This window comes from Callithrix jacchus, chromosome 9, assembly GCF_049354715.1.
Source record: "Callithrix jacchus isolate 240 chromosome 9, calJac240_pri, whole genome shotgun sequence".
In the NCBI taxonomy this organism is placed as follows: domain Eukaryota; kingdom Metazoa; phylum Chordata; class Mammalia; order Primates; family Cebidae; genus Callithrix; species Callithrix jacchus.
In genome coordinates, this window is record NC_133510.1 from 11,276,336 (window position 1) to 11,300,402 (window position 24,067).

At 45.8% G+C, this 24,067-nt stretch overlaps 1 long non-coding RNA gene across 1 annotated transcript; it reads left to right on the top strand.

Annotated features, from left to right (window-relative positions):
* The first annotated feature begins 7,791 nt into the window (after nucleotides 1-7,791).
* On the top strand, nucleotides 7,792-9,443 carry LOC128928687 (uncharacterized). Its single transcript, XR_008474113.2, has 2 exons — nucleotides 7,792-7,864; nucleotides 8,539-9,443. It is a non-coding gene; the product is annotated as an uncharacterized LOC128928687 (long non-coding RNA).
* The last annotated feature ends 14,624 nt before the right edge of the window (nucleotides 9,444-24,067 follow it).

Consider the following 24,067-nt stretch of genomic DNA (forward strand, 5'->3'; position numbering starts at 1 on the left):
CCCGGGAAGGGCCTTGGACGAAGCGCCGCCTTTGACTCCCACGTCCTGTGCCCACTTGCTCTGTTCTGTGGCTGGGGCCTGTTTACTACACTCCACCCATGGCTGTTTCTTTAACCAAAAAAACCAAGCCATTCTGAAAATTATTCCAAGTACAACTTGTGGGCAGTTATTACGACGCTGCCACCACCGCCGCTTGGTCCCTATTGTCACAGGAAAATAAACAGACCAACAGTTCGGGAGAGCCTGCGGCATGAAAGATGTGGTAGAGGATGGTGGGGCATGTGGTGGGCACAGGATATTGTCTCCACACACAAAGGAGCAGCAAGTCCAAAACACAGCTGAGTTTTACGGGCCACTCTCCGCCCATCGGGGAATCTCCTCTACCCCTCACCTGACAAGAGGCCTGGAGTCTCAGCACTTTCCCTCCTCAAAAAGTGCAGCTTCCTTCAGTGACTGCTGTCGTGGTCTCCTCATGCCCCGTCCAGCATGCCATGTATGTCTGATTCTCTCCAGGCTGAACATCTCATTTGTCATGATTTCTTTCTCTCTCTCGCTCTTTTTTTTTTTTTTTTGAGACACGATCTTGCTCTGTCACCCATGCTAGAGTACAGTGACATGATCATGGCTCACTGCAGCCTCCAACTGTTGAGCTCAAGTGATCCTCCCACTTCAGCCTCCTGACTAGCTGGGACTACAGGCACATGCCACTGTACCCGGCTAATTAATTTTCTTTTTTTTGTAGAGAGAGTCTTCCCATATTGTTTAGGCTAGTCTCAAACTCCTGGGCTCAAAGGGATCTCCCGTCTTGGCCTCCCACAGTGCTGGGATTCCAGGCATGAGTCACCGTATCTGGCCTCGTCTGTTATGATTTCTAGACCCTCCATATTCTTCTTGCCTTTTTGGGGTCCCCTCGAAGAGACACCTTTTTGTGGTGGACAGAACACAAGCTTTGCCAGGGCTTTGACTCCTAGGCCTTTAACTGTGTACTTTTGGAGCCTCTGTTTCCCCAGATTTACTTTATAGCATAATTGTCACGACTAGATGAGGTCGATATACCTGACGTCTGGCACAAACCAATCCCTCAGCGATGTTGACACGCCACTTCTGCCACATGTGTTTCCTTTAATGTAGCTCTAGCATCTAACACACTATTCCAGACAAGGCTTGAACCGGGATGAGTATGGGGGCCCATGTTGCTCTGTTCTGTGATCCCCTAACACAGCCTAATGCGATCTTGGCTTTGGGTATTGTTGGGGACAGTCACACCACTGGGAGGGCAAGTTGGGCTGGTATCAGGACAGCTGGGTTCCTTTCCAGTTCCTTCCTTTCTTTCCCATTAACTCTTCCTCCCATTGTATTCCATGTGGCAGGGATACACCAGTGGAAAAATGACAGCAGTACTCCAGTGAGAGAGCCGGGCAGTGTCCAGAGAGTGAAATGCAGCACACAGTGCAGGAAGGGCCAAAAATGATAAAGAAAAATAAATTGCAACACTAAGTAAAGCCGGCTGAGGCATTGGAGGGCTCCAGGGAATTCTGGAACTGACTGCGTAGCTGTGTAGAGCAAGGGGATTGACGCAGGTCTGTGTTTTCAGTGTTCACTCAGAAGAGCCCCAGGAGTTTGGGAAGGTGCCTCAGGGCTTTTCATTAGACAGCGGGGAGAGGCGAATTGGTTGGGGGCTGACTTGTTAGGCCTTTTTCCCTTACTCCTACCCAGAGCAGCAGTTTAAAAAAATTTCTTTAACTGGCTGGCCTCAGTGGCTCCTGCCTGTAATCCCAGCATTTTGGGAGGCTGAGGCGGATGGATCACAAGGTCAGGAGTTCGAGACCAACCAGTTCAAGACCAGCCTGGCCAACATGGAGAAACTCCGTCTCTACTAAAAATACAAAAATTAGCTGGGTCTGTAGTCCCAGCTACTCAGGAGGCTGAGGCAGGAGAATTGCTTGAGCCTGGGAGGTGGAGGTTGCAATGAGCCAAGATCGCATCACTGCACTCCAGACTGGGTGGGTGACAGAACAAGACTCTGTCTCGGACCAAAAAAAAAAAAAATTTACCTGCAGGGCCTCTGTGTGAAATTCCAACTGATGAATGTTATTGTTTGAAAAGAGCTGGAGATTCTCTGTATTGGATAGTCCTCTACCTTTTCTTCTAGCTCAAAGACTAAGAATTGCTAGGATTTTTTCATACAAACTCCCACGGAATCAGGCCTTCCTCACTGTGCTAGTGACGGTGCTCCCACGAGTGTAGCATTTATACTAACTGAGCGTGTAGTTTTACCCTCTTAGTTTTGGTCTATCCATCTCATAAGTCGAGATCATTTTGGAACAGGAATTCCAGCATTCTACCTATTAGTGATACTTCCCAGCTTTCGTTTTATCTGCAAATCTGTTTTGGGTACGTTTTTAATCTTCATCCAAGAAGTCTGTAGAAACATTAGGACAGGGTCCAGGGCAGAGGCCTGTGGTTCTCTAATGGAGGTCTTCTTCCAGGTTGGTCCAACCATAATCAGTAGCTTTTGAAATTTATATGCTCAAATGGCTGCAGACCCAGTGGAGTACAATAGCATCCAGCCAGTATTTCTCCCATTCATCTCCAACCATCTTGTTTTCTACATGTATTTAATGGCCACTACCGTTGAGGTCTAGGATTGACCTGGGGAAACAAGGCAAATAAGACACTGGGGTTCGCAGCTGGTGGACGAGACGGAAACAGAAAGCAGCCGTCATAGCAATGTGATGAGGGCTAACGGGAATGTGCACCAGGAAGTGAGGGAGGACGTGGTCAGCTTTGCTGGCACTGACTGGGACGTTTTCTCAGTCAGGAGGACGTCACCGATGGTGTCATTCAAAAAGGCAACCGTGAGAAATGTCCAATGCCATAGGAAATCTGGATGTGACCTCTCTGGCATCCTTCTGATCTAGGTATGCAATAAACACTTCTCAAATATAGTTTGAAGAAGTGGGGGGCATCTACCATGCCAGGGAGCAGATGAAATTGAGGTTGGAGAGGATGGAGGCCAGTCTTTGAGAGGAGAGACAGCGGACGGATGGTCACGGAAGTGGAAGCCGAGGGGAGAGATCCTAGATAGCAGGAAATCAGGGCTTGTTATAGTAATAAAACGAAGTGGGACCGAGGCAGAGTAAAGAGCTGGAATCTTTGTGTCCTGGGCACCAGGGGGGCTGATGGTGTTGATGGTCAAGGGTGTGAGGAGGGAAAAAGATATTTCAGCGTCGGAGGCCTACAAGGGATTGAGTGGAATGTAGCTTTTCCCATGCTCTTTTCCCTTCTGATTCTGACTTTGATTTTGGCTCTCCTGTGATAATGACTGGACTGAGAGAGGATGACTTCTAGGTATGCTCCAGGTGCAGAGGGAGGTCTGTGATGTGTGCGGTCCTTTCTCCCCAGGGAACTCTTACACCGCGCAGGGCCACTGCGGTTCGCGGTACCCTGGCTGGGCCTGTTCTCAAGTTTGGCCAGGTTTATTTATTTATGTATTTGCAATTGTCTTATGTTTACTAAAAGTTTTAAAATTTAAATTATTTTCTTGTTTATTTAAAAATCATATTTATTATCTTTTGGCCGCAGTTCTGACATAGAACGTGCAAATGCCTATGTAAACCATATCTGTTGCGGGGGTGACCAGTTTATTTCAGTTTGCCTGGGACTTTCCCAGTTTCAGTAACAAAAGTCCTCCCTCCCCCACCCCTGCCGCCCCATGAATCCCTTCAGTCCTAGGTAATCAGGGCTTTCGGTGACTCCAGAGGTAGGTGGGGAGCTAGGAGCACGTGGTGTGCACAGCACATCCTAGGCGGCACTGAGAAGGAAACGGGATTGCTGGAACAAAGTAGATCTCCTACGTCTTCTGTGCCCAGACTTAGCAGGGCCCTGGGAGGCTGCAGGGAGGGGCCCAGGGCAGCTCTGTGGGTGGAGGTGACCTCAGGGCAGAAGTGCAGGGCAGAGTGGCTGGCTTGGAACACAGCTGTGGGCCAGCATCAGTCTGTCCAGTCACCTCTCCTTGTGGCCGAGCCAAGCCTTTCCTTTTCTGAGTTCTTAATTAATTTAATGGTACAACTGAAAGAAGAAGACATAAGAAAGGCTTGAGTTGGGCTCCTCACTCCTTGGGAGTTTCCTGGGAGCGTGCTTTCCCCAGTAAGCCTTCCTGTCACTGGAGGACACTCCCTGTGGCAGGAGCTGAGGGAGGACAGTCACTGTGGCAGGAGCTGAGGGAATCAAATAGTCAGGGCAGCTGTCCTCTGCAAAAACCTGGGATCAAAAAAACCGAAATGACTGCGGGATATCCTGAGAGAGGTGGGCAAAGAAGCACGTGGATGATTTTTTCCTCCTGCTTTTCCCAGCATTTCTACTCACACACGCACAGATGCCCTTGGGGAGAGGTATAGGATCGTTGCATTCTGTTTCTCTTCACTTCCTATATGAAGCCTAAGAAAGCATTTGGCAAATCTAGTCCTAAATGTGTTGCTCAGGTCAAGTCCAGCGACCCCCTCACAGCCCCCTCCCCAGAGGTTACGTAGCTCCCACGGGGTGCAAGAAAGGGTTATTGAGAACAGCAGGTCTATTTATTTTTCTTCCTTAACTTCAGCACTTCTGGTAAATCTCTGATCCAGCATCTAGTGGTTAACCACTGATACAGGAAATGACATTTAACGTTTTTATCACTCAGCCAGAAATGGAAGAACAAGGCGAGTCTGTGTTTAGGGAAGATGGATGGCTGCCCACCACCTTCGTCTTAAAGGCACCCGGCTCTTTTTCTGATTGCTGGGGCTGATAGGCGGCTCACTTCCCCTCTGCCTGCTCGCTCCACTGACAACAGTGAGTGGGAATGTCAGGGGAGCAGGAACCCAGACGTTGTCAGCTATTGACGGAGGTGAAACGGGCAGCATTTGGTTCCCCTTTTTCAGGAGCCGTTGCATGTAGAGACAGGCAGGCCGGAAATGAGTTCGTTTGCTGGTGTCCCAGGCACAGGGAACCACAGCAGCAGCCTGGGGTGGCGGAGCCCGGGAGGCCACGTGGCCGGGACGAGAATGTGGACAGAGCCCCACTGCCCGTTGCTAAGCTGAGGACACTCAGCAGAGGCCTCATTAACGCTCCAAGACAACCAGCCGAGCAAGAGTGTTGAGCGCCGCAAACCACAGCGAGAAATTCACAGCCGCTTTCACTTGCCGTTTTCCTTGGTCACTGGGTTCTTCCCCGTTTCTTGCCTTTTGGGGATGAGGGGTTTTCAGTGCAGCTACTAAGTGAATTTCTTGTAACGACGACAACAGTTATAGATGGTCACTCACTTTTTTGAGTGGTAAGTAGTTTGGATTCATGATGTTAACCTGCTCTAGGTCTAGAGCTGGTGTGCTAGGGCCAGCCAGGATTTGAACCTAGATCCGTCTATGGCCAAAGCCAACCTTGCCCTCCAGACATCTGATAGCAAGGCCCCACTGCCCCGCCCAGCCTTTTGCTGATTAAACAATCTCTTGGCTGTGTGAGATGGCTCACACCTGTAATCCCATCACTCTGAAAGGCCAAGGCCGGCAGATCACTTGAGGTCAGGAGTTCAAGACTAGCTTGGCCCATATGATGAAATTCCTGTCTCTACTAAAGATACAAAAAATTAGCCAGGCATGGTGGTGGTGCGCCTGTAATCTAGCTATTTGGGAGGCTGGGGTGGGAGGATCACTTGAACCTGGGAGGCAGAGGTTGTAGTGAGCTGAGATCATGCCATTGCACTCCAGCCTGGGTGACAGAGCAAGACTCTGTCTCTTAAAACAAACAAGCAAACAAAACAAAACTCTTGAGGTGGATCTGTGCATCAGAGTTTTTTGTTTTCCCAAATAATTCTAGTAGGCAGCCAGCAATGAGCACCACTGAGCCGTGCTGATTCCTTGAGCTCAGAGAGAGTTCAGGGTTGGCCTCTGTTGCCAGTGCCCAGGGGACAACCCTGAATGTTTGGTAAACAAATGAGTCTACTTTGGTCTGAAGGGCAAAACTTCTACAAAGAGGGCATGGAGAGGAAGAGATGAGTCACACCCTTCGAGAGCCTGAGGATTCTGAGCAGATTCTAGTTGTGGATGCCCGGGTGGAGTGGGGTAGGTGAGATCAGGCCAGGCATTGCTGCCAGAGACCTCTGTCTAACCCTATTAATTAGGGCCCCCAATTTTCTGATAATATTTCCCTTCTCTCAGTAGGAAATAACATGATCCCATTGTGATGAAAAGGGTCGCTCAGATACAAAATTGTCCTCTTCCTCCCAGTCTTTGCATCTCGCCTGCAGATTCTTCGCCCTGCAGATGCACCTCTGTCGGTGCCAGGAGGCAGGGTGGTTCGGGGCAAGCCCTGCTTGCTTTAGGAGGCGGAAGAGTTAGGGTGGGCGGGGATGCCACCCAGGATGAGGCCAATTGCTCCTGGAGAGTCACATATTGATTTCTGCTCTGCCTTGCTCTGGAGATTTGAGGTGAGGGCCACTCACAGTCTCTTGGAGCCTTATTCATTCACATATGAAGAGGTGATAAAATCTCAAGTGTTCTGAAATGAAAATGTATCCTTGCCTCCAGGAAGAGGAGTCCACTGCTGTTTAACTTCGAAGCCTTTCCAACAGCAGAGTTGCATGTGGGTGGGGCTGGGCCCACAACTCTACTTTGGGATTTTTTTTTTTTTTTCTTTGAGACGGAGTCTCACCTGTCGCCCAGGCTGGAGTGCAGTGGCATGATCTCGGCTCACTGCAGCCTCCACCTCCTGGGTTCAGGCGATTCTTCTGCCTCAGCCTCTCCAGTAGCTGGGACAACAGGCACGTGCCACAACGCCCGGCTTTTTTTTTTTTTTTAATTTTTAGTAGACACAGGGTTTTACCATGTTGGCCAGGCTGGTTTCAAACTCCTGACCTCATGATTGGCCTGCCTCGGCCTCCCAAAGTGCCGGGATTACAGGCGTGATTTATACCAGAAGGAGCTGGAGTCAGGGGTGAGGTGTGGGTCCTCTCCAGGGCAAGTGTCTTCTTCAAGACCCATCTCCTCCTCTCCATGCCCTCTCTGTAGAGGTTTTGCCCTGCAGACCAAAGTGAAGTGGTCAGAGATTCGTCTGTGTAGCAGATACTGAGGATTGTTCCCTGTGCATTGTCTGGCTCAATAGCGCCCACCACTGGCTGCCCACTAGAATTATTTGGGGGAAACATAAAACACTGGTGCCCAGATCCACCTCAAGAGATTTTTGTTTAATAGGCATTAGCATATTTTAAAAACAAAGACTCTAGTTTATTTTTCAGGGAGTAGAGAACCACTGATCTAGATGGAGAGACAGATAGGTGAAAAAAAAAAACCCACTATGATGCAGAGGATGATATGCTCTGATTTTGGCAAATGCAAGTGGCCACGGCCGCACGAAGTTAGGGCTGCTCTCCCAGCCCGGAAAGAGCTGTGAAGTAGGACACATCACAGCGGAGGTTTCTGGAGCAGGAATTAACTGGGGTAATCTGGCCTGACGGGGCCCAAGGGTAAGGGGCGTGAGGTTAAGATGATTTCCAGAGAAAGCAAGATGAACGTTCTGAGTCCAGGAGTGAGAGGAAGCCAGGCTCTTGCTTGGGACTGGAAGTAGTTTGGGATGACAGGAGAAAGCTGGCGGGGAAGCTGGTGAGAGCTGGAGAGGAGAGCAGAGGCCAACTCGTGTGGATATTAAAGGAGCATTAGAAACTTCGGGCCTTCCTCTAATGGTGGAAGGGAGCTGATGAAGAGGCATCATCAGAGGAAGGACTGCCATCAGTTTTGCAGTGTAAGAAACAGGAAGGGAGCCAGACGGCAGGAAGTGAGAACGTGCTTCAGTGGCGGGTTCCAGCACTACGTTAGTGGCTATGGGGATAGAAGAGGTGAGTGGATTTGGGGGATATTAGGACCTAGAGCCAATTAGACTTGGGGAGTAAAGTGGGAGAAAAGTCCAGGAGAATTTCCAGTTTTTGTCCTGGGGAGCAGGGTGGAGGATGGGACTCCTTCTCTGAGGCACTGCATGTGAGAGGAGGATTGGTCACAGAGCCCCAGGAGCTGGCCAGGACTTGGGAGTAGGGCGCTCTGTGGGCAGCTCGGGGTCCCTGGAACCTGTGCAAATCTTCTGTGGGTGGCCCAGCCCTCCTGGGGCAACATGGGGGGATACGTGCTTTGGTGAGGCGATGAGGGCATTTCTGTATTCTTTGCTACTTTGCTAGTCTATTCAGATTCCCTGGGCATCCTTCCCACTCGAGCCTCCTTTCCCCAAAGACACCAACCAGCCCCAGCCACTGATGGGATCTCAAATAGTAATGACCAGTTTCTATTTTCTGTCCCTATTACCTACTCCCCATCTTACTCTTCTTAGTCAAACCTTACGGCCCACACCCACCCCTAGAAGTACTTTAATGACACAGAAACCTAAAAATATCTTTTATGTTCCTGTTGACAAGTTCAGGTCTTGACAGACTCCCGTGTCATCCCTGCCCCAGGGACTTGCTACCTCTAAACATTCTCACTCATTTCCTAACCCACACATGATGTGTCTCCCTCCCCACAGTCTGTTGACACCAACTTCAAAGACCACCATTGAGGGCTGGGCGTGGTGGCTCGTGACTGTAGTCTCAGCAGTTTTGGAGGCCGAAGCGGGCAGATCACTTGAGGTCAGGAGTTTGAGACCAGCTTGGCCAACATGGTGAAACCCCATTTTTCGTCTCTACTAAAAATGCAAAAATGAGCCAGGCATGGCGGCAGGCGCCTGTAATCCCAGCTACTCAGAGGGCTGAGGCAGAAGAATCGCTTGAACCTGGCGGGTGGAGGTTGCAGTGAGCTGAGATGATGCCAACTGCACCCCAGCCTGGGTGACGGAGTAGGACTCCGTCTCAGAAGAAAAAGGAGACCACCACTGAGGCCCGCTTCGAAGACCACTGCCCTCTTTCCTGTTTCATCGCCCGTCCCTGCATTGCTTGTGACCCCTCCTTTCGGTTTCTCGTCTTTCCATCTCCTCCTCCGTGCCTCTGCCATCTACTCTTCTTGCCTTTTTCGGGGGCTTCTTTTCTGCCTTACCTGCCACCTTTATTTCACAAATATAGCACAAATTATTCTGTGAGGATGTCAGAGTTAGAGCCTATGACCTACTTTAAATCTTGATTATGAGGGTTGTTTAGTGTTTAATATGACAGCATAAGGAAGATGCTTTGTAAATAGTAAATCAAATAAATTTTAGGTAATGATAATGGCAACTGGCTTAGAAGATTCCTGCTTGTTTAAAAAATTAGGTGTAAATGACACCTAGAGACAAAGGTTGAAAAATAATGAGATTATATCTCTCAACACTCCTGGAATTCCCTATCTACTGAGTTGAGCTTTCATAATTCAGATTCTACACTGAGCTGAAGTACTGAAAGATTTATGTAAAATTTCATTTGCCTCCTGTGCTTCTTTTGTCATTCATAAAAAAATAAATTGCCTTGCAGACCAGGCAAACTTTTATACCTTTTTTTTTTCTTAAACTGTTGTCCTCTCTACTTGAATTCTTCAATCTACCGCAGATACACTGGGTATCTTATTACATTTATTCATTCACTGGTTTACTCGTCTGTATCTACTGAGTCCTACTATGTGACAGACAATATAGTAAGAACTCGGGATCTAATAGTAGGCAACAATAAATAGGATTCATGCCCTTGTGAACTCACAGTTTAAGGTTGAGTGTGGGGGGCACACAGTAAAACAGTCATACAAAACCCATAGAATACTAGCTGTGCTGACGCTATGCAGAAGTCCACAGTGCTATGAGAACAGACAAGGGGAGATCTGAACAGGGCTGGGGGTTGGTGACAGGAAGACTTTCTTGGAAGTGATGCTTCTGCTCAGATCTGAAGGATGAGGAGAGCTTAATTAGGTGAGGGAGAGGGGAAGATGGGGGTTTCAGGCAGAGGCAAAGACGTGGAGAGAGAAAGTGTACAGGTTTGAGAGACTGAAGGGAGACCAGTGGGGCTTGAAAGCTGAAGGGTCATGGCCCCTGCTGAGGCTGGAGTCAAACTGCGTGCACTTTAAGTTTATGGCAAGGATTTGTTTTTTTAATCTTGACTAGAAAACCTCTGAAATATTTTAATCCAAATGGTGCTAGGTTTGCATAAAGTTAGGTTAAAAGATCATGGGCCCACTCCTTATTCTTCTTGGATCTTGATTTATGGCAGGCATCAAATTCATGACCCAGGATCAAGCAATGGGGTCAGTACTTTGATATATACAGAGTGTTATGGAATCTTAGGGAAGTGAGGTGTCTTTCTGGGTGAGGAATGATCAGAGACGGTTTCAAAAAGGAGGTAATATTTGAGTAGGATGTTGAAAAACAGTAGGGGTTATCCACGTAATAAGAGGTTAAGGGCTAAAGATTCAGGGATAAGAAGCGTGTTTCGGGAAGAAGGAATTGTATATCTAATACACAGGCATGAAAAAGCACAGCAGGTTTGTATAAAGACCAAGCATGTGGTGTGGATGGAGACCAGGGATGTTTTCTCTGACTCTCCTCCTTTCTGTGCATATGGTGGCTTTGCACTGTTCAATAGACCTGAATTTAGATGTGGCCGATCAGAGTAAGCAGGAGAACGTCTCTCATTTACAGGTGGGAGATTTTAAAGTGGGTACATTCTTTGCCACGTTCTCTTTTCCTTTGGCTCCTAATAATGTTCCAGAGAGTAGATGCTTTGTCAGATTGTGTCCTAGAGTGAGGACAATGATGATGAAAGCAGAGCCAGCAGATAACCCACACAGGACGTGGAGAATGAGCCAGAAACATGCCTCTGCTGTAAGCCACTGCGATTTGGGAGTCATTACTGCAGCACAGTTCATTTATCCTGACCAGTTCAGGGACGTGTCAAAAACTGCGAAGGAGACCAAGTGTGGTGGCTCACACCTGTAATCCTAGCGCTTTGGGTGGCCAGGGCAAGTGGATTGCTGGATCCCAGAAGTTGGGGACCAGCCTGCGCAACATGACTAAACCTTATCTTTACCACAAAATACAAAAAATTAGCTGGGCATGGTGGCATGTACCTGTAGTCACAGCTACTTGGGAGGCTGAGGTGGGAGAATCACTTGAGTGCAGGAGGTAGGAGTTGCAGTGAGCTGAGATCATGCCACTGCACTCCAGCCTGGGCAACAGAGAGACCCTGTCTCAAAAAAAAAAAAAAAAAAAAAAGAACTGTGAAGGTGAAGGGTCTGAGATTCCTGAATTAGAGACAAAGGATTTTTATTATTCACACAAAACAAGCAGCACGAGCTTCCTTTTTGCCTTTGGGTTTCTAGCCCTGTAAGTCCACTGTGGCAATGCAGAGTGGTCCAGATGGATGCTGTACCCAGCGGGTTTGTGTTGCAGCTAAGAATCCCCATGTGTAGGAAACCCCCAGTGTTTTATAGTGGGCTGCAAGCAGATCCACCAAACCTCTTCCTGGAGGGAGATGTTATCTTTACTAGAAAGCAAACAAACCTTCCCTCTGCTCCGGAGAGAGTCACTATCTCTATTTTCCAAAGCTGTTCACTATACAAACATTCTTGAAAAGATAGTCTGGAACAACATTTTTTAGTGCCTCTTTTTGCAAGAAGTGCAGAAATATGAGAGACCCTTGGAGAACCATCTCTCAGCAGTATCTTTGGGTAAGTGGAGGACAATAAATGGTAAAAGACATTTGGAGCCAGCCTAGGAAGGATTTTGTAGACCGTGACAGGGAGCTTGGATTTTCATCCACTGAGCAATTGGGAGCCATCTGTCTTCTAAAACATGTCCTCTGGGGAGAAAAGGATGGATTGAGAATGGGGAATACTGGTGCTAGGAGGACTGTGGGCTAAAGATGAAGGTTTGGGAATTTTAACACAGAGAAGGAAGTTGAAGGCACTGGATTTCATCTCTCTTTGGATAAATTCTATAATCTTCAAAGTTTATACCAAAGGACATCTTATTTAGTAGTTTAAAAACATTGTAGCCAGGCATGGTGGCTCACATCTGTAATCCCAGCTCCTTGGGAGGCTGAGGTGGGAGGATCACTTGAGTGTGGGAGGTTGAGGCTGCAGTAAGCTATGACTGCACCACTGCCCTCCAGCCACCTGGGTAACAGTGTGAGACTTCATCTCTAAAAAAATATATTTTTCAAAAGCAGAGGCTTTTTGTCAGAGAAGTCTAATGCCACCTTCCAACAAATAAAACAGATAGAAGCAGCTGTGCTTCGGGTGATCAGTAATTGGAGACCTGAAGTCCTGCCTCTCAACCCTCCACTTCCCCAGCAGACACCCAGAGACTCCTCTCTGGAGCCCTTGGGATCCACAAAACACACTTTGAATCTCCTTTTTATTTTCACCTCCAGCTGGACCAGGCAGGATTAATCGCTCCTCCCTTTCTGTTTCTCTCAACACTTTATCTAGTCACCCAAGCAGCATTTATCACCGTTTATCACCGTGACACATGTTTGCAGAAAGCATCCTGAATGTCATCTCTGTATTCTCCAGGGCCCAGTTCAGTGCCTGTCATACTTCAACAAGGTTCTCAACCAGTATCTGCTGAATTGAATTGACGTGAAAAAATTCATCAATGATATAATTTCTAGAATTACGTTTTTTATAAAGCTTTGCAATTTACATTTCATTAAATATGATAGACAGTTCTTCAGACCTAACTAAGGACAATTAAGAAAGAAATAATGAGAACAGTTATATGGAAATGGCTTTAGCTTGTTTAATATATCAACAAATGCTTATTCAAGCAATGAAGAGGTTTTTTTTTTAAGAAGGGTGACCACAGTCCACATAAATACCATCCCACAAATTGGTGTGAGAGGATCGCCAGGCCTTCCTCAGGTGTGTAAATCCATTCTGTTACCTGTGCTTTATTAGGCAAGGAAGGAGAGTTCTGTGTTTACTCTTCGACCTTATGCCAGCAAAATATTTACTTTTGAGAAGACAATAAAACAGCTAGGCAGGGCGGCTTATGGCTGTAGTCCCAGCAGTTTGGGAGGCCAAGGTGAGCAGATCACGTGAGCCCAGGAGTTTGAGACCAGCCTAGGCAATAGAGTAAGACCCCGTCACTACAGATAATTTTTAAAAAGCCAGCTGGGTGTGGTGGTGCACACCTGTGGTCCCAGCTACCTGGGAGGGTGAGGTGGGAGGATTGCTGGACCCTGGAAGGTTTAGGCTGCTATGAGCTGTGATCGCACCGCTGCACTCCAGCCTGGGCAACAGAACCAGACTCTCCCCCTACTACCACTGATAAAAAAAGAGAATAATTCAATGAAACAGCAGCAAAGTTGAACATGTTCATCCAGCTGTTTGGAGTTCATCTGATTTGGTAAAAACAACAGTTCCTTGAGTCCCTGAGTACCCTGCATTTTCATGGGGCTTTATACTTGCTAGCGAATCAATCCTACTGACTTTAAAGGTAAAAAACACAGTGGGTAGAATTTCTGCTTATCTTCTTCTGGTTCTGTTCTGGCTACTGTCTGTCTGTCTGTCTGTCTGAAAGAGGGTCAGCCCTGAGTCTGGGTGAGGAGAGGCGGAGGGAGAAACCCAACATCCCTTTGAGGATGAGTTCACGGTTTATAGGGCTGAAATTTAGACAGTGTTAGGAGCCCTCTGTAAGTAAAAGAATGCAAAATTAGTTATGAAAAGTGAATATTTAGAGTAACAGCAGAAATCATAATATTTATACAAATTATCAGACACCTAATATTTAAAAAATATTTTTTTACATTATTTTCGTTATATGCTTTTTGATTATTATTATTATTTTTTTTTGAGACGGAGCTTCGCTCTTGTTTCCCAGGCTGGAGTGCAATGGCGCGATCTCGGCTCACCGCAACCTCCGCCTCCTGGGTTCAGGCAATTCTCCTGCCTCAGCCTCCTGAGTAGCTGGGATTACAGGCACGTGCCACCATGCCCAGCTAAGTTTTTGTATTTATAGTAGAGACGGGGTTTCATCATGTTGACCAGAATGGTCTCGATCTCTTGACCTCGTGATCCGCCCGCCTCGGCCTCCCAAAGTGCTGGGATTACAGGCTTGAGCCACTGCGCCTGGCCTTGATTATGTTTTATATGATAGTAATTTGGTGCACTTTTCAGTGTAGAGAATGGAAAGATTATTCAATCTTATCTAGAATGGTTGATGAAAGGTTATTTTTATTATCAATATCTTATACAAATTTATTCCAGCTTCACAACTTTTGATTGCTAATGCCAAGAAAATACGTAGCATTTGTCAAATTTGGGCAAATCATTATCTACTTTCTTTCTTTCTTTGTTATTATCATTATTATTTTTACCATTATCTACTTGCTTTCTGAGAAGAGCTGTTAAGCGTTCTGGGCATTTGAGGTTTTCTTGTGAATTTCTATCTTAAATACTCTTTGAACTGATGACATTCATATCCTCATTTTCATGGTATGTTATGAATTTTATGTTAGCTTCATTGATATCAGTATTTCGTGTCATCAGCAAGAAATTTAAATATTTTCCTATGTATTTTTTATGATTCACTCATTAATTGGATTATCAAACAATCCAATAATTTATTACTTAACATTATTTCTATTTGAAATGTGTCCCTTCGCTTTCTCTTAATGAATCACTTCTTGCCTTTGGTATAATCTAATTTTCTTATTGTAATTTGCTTCTTGATGTTAAAATAATATCTATTGATTTTATTATTCATCTTTATTGCTTTTATTTTACATTTCATCATTTTTTAATCTGAGTGTTCTCATGGTTTTTTGATAAATTTATTAAAGTTTAATCAGAAAGCTGTAACTCTTCATTTGCTTTATAAAAATATTCCATGCTGGGTGTGGATGCTCACGCCTGTAATTCCAGCACTTTGGGAGGCTGAGGTGGGCACATCACAAAGTCAGGAGTTCAGGACCAGTCTGGTCAACATGGTGAAACCCTGTCCCTGCTAAACATATAAAATTAGCTGGCTGTGGTGGCAGGCACCTGTAATCCCAGCTACTTGGGAGGCTGAGGCAGGAGAATTGCTTGAACCCGGGAGGGGGAGGTTGCAGTGAGCCAAGATCACACCATGGCACTCCAGCCTGGCGAAGCAAAACTCCCTCTCAAAACAGCAACAACAAACAACAATTCCAAACATCTTTGGGTATTGGAGGGAGGGAAGAAGCAGGTTGGATTAGGATCTTAACCCAGCACGCAGAGAAAGCTTGCTAGATTGGCGCCAGGATGGCCTGGGGAGGACCAGGCAAGGGGAGGTGGAAGCTGGGGGTGTAACTTGTGAATATGAATACTTGAAGGAGCAGAGAGGCAATTAATTTGGAATTGCTATAATTTCATCAAATCCACACAAGGGAAGGAGTATCTGAATGGGAAAGTCAAGAAGAGGATGGTCAGGTCAGAAGTGGAGCAGGGTAGTGTCTCCTTAGAAATTAGCAAGGAGACCTCATCTCTACAAAAAATACAAAAATTGGCCGGGCATGGTAATTCCAGCACTTTGGAAGGCTGAGGCAGATCACCTGAGGCCAGGAGTTTGAGACCAGCCTGGCCAACACGGTGAAACTCCGTCTCTCCTAAGAAAAAAAAAAACAAAACAATTAGCCAGGCGTGGTGGTGCATACCTGTAGTCCCAGCTGCCTGGGAGGCTGAGGCACGAGAATTGCTTGAACCCTGGAGATGGAGGTTGTAGTAAGCCAAGATAGATCACACCACTGTTCTCCAGCCTGGGCAACAGAGTGAGACTATTTTTAAAAAAAAACCCCAGAAGACCGGGTGCGGTGGCTCATGCCTTTAATCCCAGCACTTTGGGAGGCCAAGGTGGGTAGATCACAAGGTCAGGAGATCAAGACCATCCTGGCTAACATGGTGAAACTCTGTCTCCACTAAAAATACAAAAAATTAGCCAGGTGTGATGGTATACCCCTGTAGTCCCAGCTACTTGGGAGACTGAGGCAAAAGAATCGCTTGAACCAGGGAGGCAGAGGTTGCAGTGAACCAAGATACCATCACTGCACTTCAGCCTGGAGACAAAATGAGACTCCATCTCAAAACAACAACAACAACAACAACAAAAACCCCACGAGAAGTAGCTGGACATGATGGTGCAGGTCTGTGGTCCCAACTGCATGAGAGGCTGAGGCTGGGGGATCACTTCATCACAGGAGGTCAAGGCTACAGTGAGCTGTGACTGAGCCACTGAACTCAAGCATGGGCAACACAGCGAGACTCTGTCTAAAAAAAAGAAAAAGTAACAAGGATACTTTAGAGAAGAAAAGAAGCAAATCATGGAAAAGGCCTGGCTGGTTGGGAAGCTATGCAGGAATACTAGCGTCCCAGTGAGATGGTTAGGCTAGAATATTCAAGATGGGAAGAAACACCAGGATTCCTCCAAAAGCTGCAGGAGGCTGGTGGCATTGCATTTAGTGTGTCTTGGTGGTGACTGGTGAGTCCTCATGAAACCTTACGTTGGAGAAGATGCCTTTCTTCCTCAGGAGACCGTGATTAATGGGGGATCCTAAATTTTCCCCTAAGGCAAATCAGCTGGAATTTTCTCAAGCAGATAGAAATATTTTTGAAAAGAGGCAACATTGATTGAATTTTCGAGCCAGAAGCACCTGGGTTTGCATTTATCGGAGGCATTCGAACCAGAACGACTTCATCTTGAATAGGGGCTGGGTAAAACAAGGCTGATACCTACTGGGCTGCATTCCCAAGAGGTTAGGCGTTCTTAGTCACAGGATGAGATAGGAGGTTGGCACAAGACACCGGTTACAAAGACCTTGCTGATGAAAACAGGATGTGGTAAAGAAGCTGGCCTAACTCCAGATGGATTAAAGACTTAAACATTAGACCTAACGCCATAAAAACCCTAGAAGAAAATCTAGGCAAAACCATTCAGGACATAGGAGTAGGCAAGGACTTCATGACCAAAACACCAAAAGCATTGGCAACAAAAGCCAAAATAGACAAATGGGACCTAATCAAACTCCACAGCTTCTGCACAGCAAAAGTAACAGTCACTAGAGTGAATCGGCAACCAACAGAATGGGAAAAAATTTTTGCAGTTTACCCATATGACAAAGGGCTGATATCCAGAATTTACAAAGAACTCAAACAGATTTACAAGAAAAAAACAAACGAGTCCATTCAAAAATGGTCAAGGGATATGAATTGACACTTTACAAAAGAAGACATACATGAGGCCAACAAACATGAAAAAATGCTCATCATCACTGGTCATTAGAGAAATGCAAATCAAAACTACATTGAGATACCATCTCACGCCAGTTAGAATCGCGATCATTAAAAAATCTGGAGATAACAGATGCTGGAGAGGATGTAGAGAAATAGGAACACCTTTACACTGCTGGTGGGAGTATAAATTAGTTCAACCATTGTGGAAGACAGTGTGGCGATTCCTCAAGGACCTAGAAATAGAAATTCCATTTGACCCAACAATCCCATTACTGGGTATATAACCAAAGGACTATAAATCGTTCTACTATAAGGACACATGCACATGAATGTTCATTGCAGCACTGTCTACAATAGCAAAGACCTGGAACCAACCCAAATGCCCATCGATGATAGACTGGACTGGGGAAATGTGGCACATATACACCATGGAATATTTTGCAGCAATCAAAAATGATGAATTTGTGTCCTTTGTAGGGACATGGATGAACCTAGAGAGAATATCTTTCTCAGCAAACTGACACAAGAACAGAAAATGAAATACCGCATGTTCTCACTCATAGGCGGGTGATGAACAGTGAGAACACATGGACACAGGGAGGGGAGCACTACACACTGGGGTCTATTGGGGGGGAATAGGGGAGGGACAGCAGGAGTTGGGGAGTTGGGGAGAGAGAGCATGGGGAAAAAATGCCAGTTATAGGTGAAGGGGAGGAAGGCAGCAAATCACACTGCCACGTGTGTACCTATGCAACTATCTTGCATGTTCTTCACATGTACCCCAAAACCTAAAATGCAATGAAAAAAAAAACTGGCCCAAACTAAGATGGTGATGAGAGTGACCTCTGGTCATCCTCACTGTTCATTATACACTAATTATGATAATTGGTATGCTAACAGACACTCCCACCAGTGCCATGACCATTCACAGATGCCATGGCACTGTCGGGAAGTTACCCTATATGGTCCAAAAAGGGGGAGGCACGAATAACCCATCCCTTGTTTAGCATATAGTCAAGAAATAACCATAAAAATGGGCAACTAGCAGTCCTTGGGGCTGCTCTGCCTGTGGAGTAGCTATTCTTTTTTCTTTACTTTCTCAATAAAATTCTTTCACTTTGTGGATTTGCCTCAAATTCTTTCTTACATGAGCCCCAAGAACCCTCCCTTGGGGTCTGGATTGGGACTCCTTTCTGGTAATAGGATGGGACACTATCTTCAGGTAGAGAGAGTTGGCACTGAATTGAAGGACACCTAGCTGGTTTCCATGTTGATTGTTGCATGAAAGCAAAGGAAAATTCCTTTGTGTTTTTTCTCTTGCAAGTTTTACTGACACAATGATTCTTTGATTTTGGAAAGGATTCCGAGTTCTCTGTGCACTCATGCTCCCTGACTATGATTATTTTCCCTTATGCTATTATTTGGATTTGTTCTTTTGATGTGTTCTGCTGTATTGTATTCATAAGTTCAGCTGCAAGACATCAGGTGCCCCATCCTTCACAAGGAAGAGGCGAGCACATGCCCTTGGAGTTAAAGCTGGTAAGATGTGTGGGGCCAGGTGGTCTTGAACTCCCAACCTCAGGTGATCCACCTACCTTGGCCTCCAAAGTGCTTGGATTGCAGGTGTGAGCCACTATGCCTGGCCCATTGAGCATTCTTATCCTCCACCTTGCCAGCATGTGTGAAGTTTAAGTCCTGTTTGTGATATCTCACCTTGAGAAAGTAAAGGAAAAGGAATACAAGTGCCAATTTGGAAGGATTTGGATATATCAGAATATTGTTATTATTGTGACTCAACTTTTGCCCTTGGAGAAAGGTAAAGGAAAAGCCACCTTGAGCATGTTAGGTACATATATATGTATATTTAAAATTTTTGAGACAGGGTCTCACTCTGTCATGCAGGCTGGTGCGGTGGCATGATCTAGGCTCACTGCAACGTTTGCCTCCTGGGTTCAAGTGATTCTCATGCCTCAGCCACCCGAGTAGCTGGAATTATAGATGTACACCACCACACCTGGCTAATTTTTATATGTTTTTAGTAGAAATGGGGTTTCACCATGTTGGCAGGCTTGTCTTGAACTCCTAATCTCAAGTGATCCACCTGCCTTTTTCCCCCAAGGTGCTGGGATTACAGGTGTGAGCAACTACACCCAGCCAGGTGTAGATATTTTATCTTCTTTTTCAAAAAAATTTAAAATTAGAGACCGGGGTCTCACTAGGTTGCCAAGGCTGATCTTGAACTCCTGGCCTCAAGCAATCCTCCCACCTCAGCCTTCTAAAGTACTGGGATTACACGTATGAGCCACTGTGCCTGGCCAAGTGTAGTCATTAAGTGTGATTTGGTTTGGAAATCAACAATGCTCATTTAGCAGTTCTTTTGTCCTCCTTTCTAAGACCGTAGCCCCTCCAAAAATTCCCTTCTGAAGGCACAGGAATCTCAGGACAATACACTAGCACAGTCAGTAACAATTAGTTATCAATTCCTCTGCCTGGATCTTAAAAAGAATCCAGCCAACGAAGGGGAGGTCCCCTTTCTGATCTCATGGTCATGAAGAGAGGGATCAGCTGTTTCCTAGCCAGCAGGATGAGGCGGGAGCACCCTGAGAGTTGTAAGCCCTGGTCAGTGGAATGCTTTGATGCATGTCTTGTTTGGTTGGATGATAATTTAAGGCCTAACCTCATATTTATAATTTCTATCATAAAAGGAAGGCAAGCAAAAAAAAAAAAAAAAAAAAAGAGGGGGGGTTGTCTTTTAATAGCCAAGTTGTAAGTTAAGGGAGGTAATGAACATCTTCATGCTTCATTCATCCTGAGCAAGGAAAACCAGATAGGAAGAATATGCCGCATTGGGATTTAGGGTGGGAGAATAGAGTGATAGCTTCTCTGTCTTTTCCTTTGCTGTTTAGAGTCCTCGATAACCCCATCCTTCTCAAGTGGCTAGTGTAGAGTGGCCAATTGAATTAAAGCACACGGGAGGACTAAGGAGGATTTGGATAAGCCATTGTCACCGTGGGGGCCGTAGGAGAATGTAGATGACTAAGAGCAAAACTCACTCCACAACTGCAGAGAACACACCTCCTGCCCATGCTGGATTAACTGAGTGATCTCTGGATATTGAGAGATGCACTGTAATTACTATTAATAAGAATAAAATTAAAATGTCAGTAAACAGCACATTGACCTCCCATCAGTATTCCTTGTTCCAAAAAGAAATGTCTCCGAAAGAAGGCTGAAACAAACTGGAGGGAGCCCCTCCTCAGGTGGGAATATGACACTTTCCTTGGGCAAGTGAATAGTAAGCACGTGCTTGGAAACTTAAAATGGAAAAAAGAGAACATATGACTGTCCTCCTTCTGACCTGTGATTTTTTTTTTTTTTTTTTTTGCCATATCATGTCTTATCAGAGAGGATGCTTTCTTTAGCACTTGACAAAAGCAGTCCTACCCCACAAGGCTTAGGCAAAAAGGGAATTCCTTATTCACGTGATGCTCTGGGCCTGGGGGGCTGCTTGTCGTGACAGCGCTGCCATCATTTCCCCTTTGTATGTATGTCATGACCCTGGCCACTTCCATCTTGGCCTTATTCTCAGAATCCCTTCCTTTGGGGTCACAATGGCCGCACAACTCCATGCTCACCTCTTCTCACCTTCACATCTCAGGGGAAAACATATTGGGTCATTTTTCCAGAAGTCCCAGCAAAAGTTCCATTTCATCTCATTGGTGCTATTGCATTATATTATGGGTGCTACTGGATTATTGCAGAGGATGCAGTGCTTTGACTGAGAGAAGGAGAGGTAGACTCCTGTGACAGCTAATTTTACGTGTCAACTCGACTGGGCTAAGGGATGCCCAGATAGCTTGTAACACATGATTTCTGGGTGTGTCTGGGAGGGTGTTTCCAAAAGAGATTAGCGCTTGAATCAGTAGACAAAGTAGAGAAGGTAATCTTTACCAGCGCGGGCGGGCACCATCTCTCTGTTTGAGAGTTCCAATAAAAAGGAAGAGGAAAGGCAAATTCACTCCCTTTGAGCTGCGACATCTGTTTTCTCCTGCCTTTGGACCCTGGAGCTCCTGGTTCTCAGGCCTTTGGACTCTAGGAGTTACACCAGCAGTCCTCACACAGTTCTCAGGCCTCTGGCCTCAGACTGAATTACCATTGGCTTTCCTGCTTCTCCAGCTTGCAGGCAGCAGATGGTGGGACTTCTCAGCTTCAGAATCATGTGTGCTAATTCCCATAATAAATCTCCCCTCTCTCTCTCTCTCTCTCTGTGTGTGTGTGTGTGTGTGTGTGTGTATGCCCATTCAGTTTTCCTGGACAACTCTGATATACTCTTGAAACAAAAATCCGTAGCTGTAGGTGGAAGAAGGTCGAATGTATGTTAAGGAGGCAAATGTCAATTGTCCACTCTACCTGTAACATCAGTAGCCACTAGTTTTAGGCTCTTGTTCTCTGAGATCCTCCCATTTTCTTGTCTGTGATCAGTTCAGAACATGTGGGTAGAAGAGAAGGTATGGGTGGGCTCCTTCCTGAAAATTTGTTGGGTGCTGCTGAACTCTGAAGTCCTGCCCCTCTCTTGAGTGACAGCTGCCCGGGGGAGAGGGTTGGTATAAACAGCAATTTTATATGTGCTGTTGAAGCATGGGGAGGAATACGGGCTCACAGGTCTACCTGAACCATCAGGCACATAAGAATAATTAGTGTTCAAATGATCTCGCCTTCTTGGATGCTTGGTAGCTCATCACAGATCCCAGTTCTAGCTTCTGACCGTTCCAGGACCAGTAAAAGTCTGTACCTTTTTTCTTTTCAAATCTACGTCCCCAGGTGAAAGCATAGGAGCCACAACATGGTGTCTGTCTAGGAATCTGGCAAGGGATCCGCTTCCTGGTTAGGTATTAAGAAAGCTTCAGGCCACTTGATTTGGTAATTACTGAAAAGCAGAGGACAGTCATTTTGTACTCTCTTCTTCTCAGGACAAGAACAAATAGAAGAATGTCACTGTTTTCTCCCAGGTCTCCTAGTTTTAAGAGAGCTTTGACCACTGTTATAACAGAATCACACATTTTTCTTTTCTTTCCTTTTTTTTTTTTTTTTTTTTGAGACGGAGTTTCGATCTGGTTACCCAGGCTAGAGTGCAATGGTGCGATCTCGGCTCACTGCAACCTCCGCCTCCTGGGTTCAGGCAATTCTCCTGCCTCAGCTTCCTGAGTAGCTGGGATTACAGGCACGCGCCACCATGCCCAGCTAATTTTTTTTTTTTTTTTTTGTATTTTTAGTAGAGACGGGGTTTCACCATGTTGACCAGGGTGGTCTCGATCTCTTGACCTCGTGATCCACCCGTCTCGGCCTCCCAAAGTGCTGGGATTACAGGCTTGAGCCACTGCGCCCGGCCGAATCACACATTTTTCATGTAAAGACTGGGCAGACTTCAACTAAGCTTTCTCTTGATGAGTTATCTTTTAATTAGGTTCTTGATAGCCAAGCCCCACTGGATGGTTGTGGCTGCTGCAGGGGGCTTTCTCACTAAGGAACCCCTGTGCTGGCATAGGCATATGGCAGCTGTTGGCATCATCAGCAGAACTATGGAGCAGTGCAGGAGGCAGACTTGGGGGACACTTTAAATCTCTCTCAATTGTACAGCTATTCGGCCCAACTGAACTACAGTAGTGGCTATTGGAAGCAAGGAGACTGGGCTAGAATGTAAGGGACCAAGGAGATCTCATTGGAACAGCTTTCAAATCTTCATCGTATGTTTACTTTTGGGAACATGATCCCCCTTCCTGCTAAGGATTGACAGCACCTCACTTAACCACAAAACACCCTCCCTGGAGTTACTGGGGTGCATATGATGGCATGGCATAATTTGGTCAGCGATGCATCTAGCCTCATGATGGAATGACTACACTAGAACATTTTTCAAGAAATAAAAATGTAAAAATATTCATTTATCATGGCCAGGCATGGTGGCTCATGTCTGTAATCCCAGCACTTTGGGAGGCCGAGGTGGGCGAATCACCTGAGGTCAGGAGTTTGAGAACAGCCTGGCCAAAATGGTAAAACCCTGTGTCTACTAAAAATGCAAAAAAATTAGCCTGGTGTGGTGGTGTGCACCTATAATATCAGCTACTCCAGAGGCTGAGGCAGCAGAATCACTTGAACCTGGAGAATCACTTGAACCTGGAGAATCGCTTGAACCTGAGAGGTAGAGGTTACAGTGAGCCAAGATTGTGCCACTGCACTCCAGCCTGGGTGACAGGGCGAGACTCTGTCGTTAAAAAAAAAAAAAAAAGTTTATATATCAAAAGAGCAGACAAAGAATCGGGCTACCTAAGGAAACTTACCAGCTGTAACTCATCTATGCACGAGATGAATTTATTCTAACACCTAGAGAAAGACCAAATCTTGAGTTTGTGCCACTCCAGAAAGATAGGATGCACAACATATATTCTTCAGTTTACAAAAATCTTCTATTAGATTACATTTCCAAAATTAAAGAATGCACAGATGTTCCCTATCACTAGTAAAATAATATGAAGAAAAGTAAAAAAAATGAAACATCTTTCTCATCATTTCAGCGATTCTACCCCTGGACCCCCCTCTTGAGTCACTTTTCTGGAAGTCCCAGCAAAAGTTCCATCAGGCTACCTAAGGAAACTTACTGGCTGTAACTCATATAAGTGAATCACCTGAGGTCAGGAGTTCAAGAACAACCTGACTAGAATGGTAAAACCCTGTCTCTACTAAAAATGCAAAAAAATTAGCCCAGTGTGGTGGCACACACCTGTAATCCCAGCTACTCGGGAGGCTGAGGCAGGAGAATCGCTTGAACCTGAAAGGCGGAGGTTGCAGTGAGCCAAGATTGTGTTCATAACCAATGAAAAGGACCCATTGTGCATCTTTCCATGCCTTTT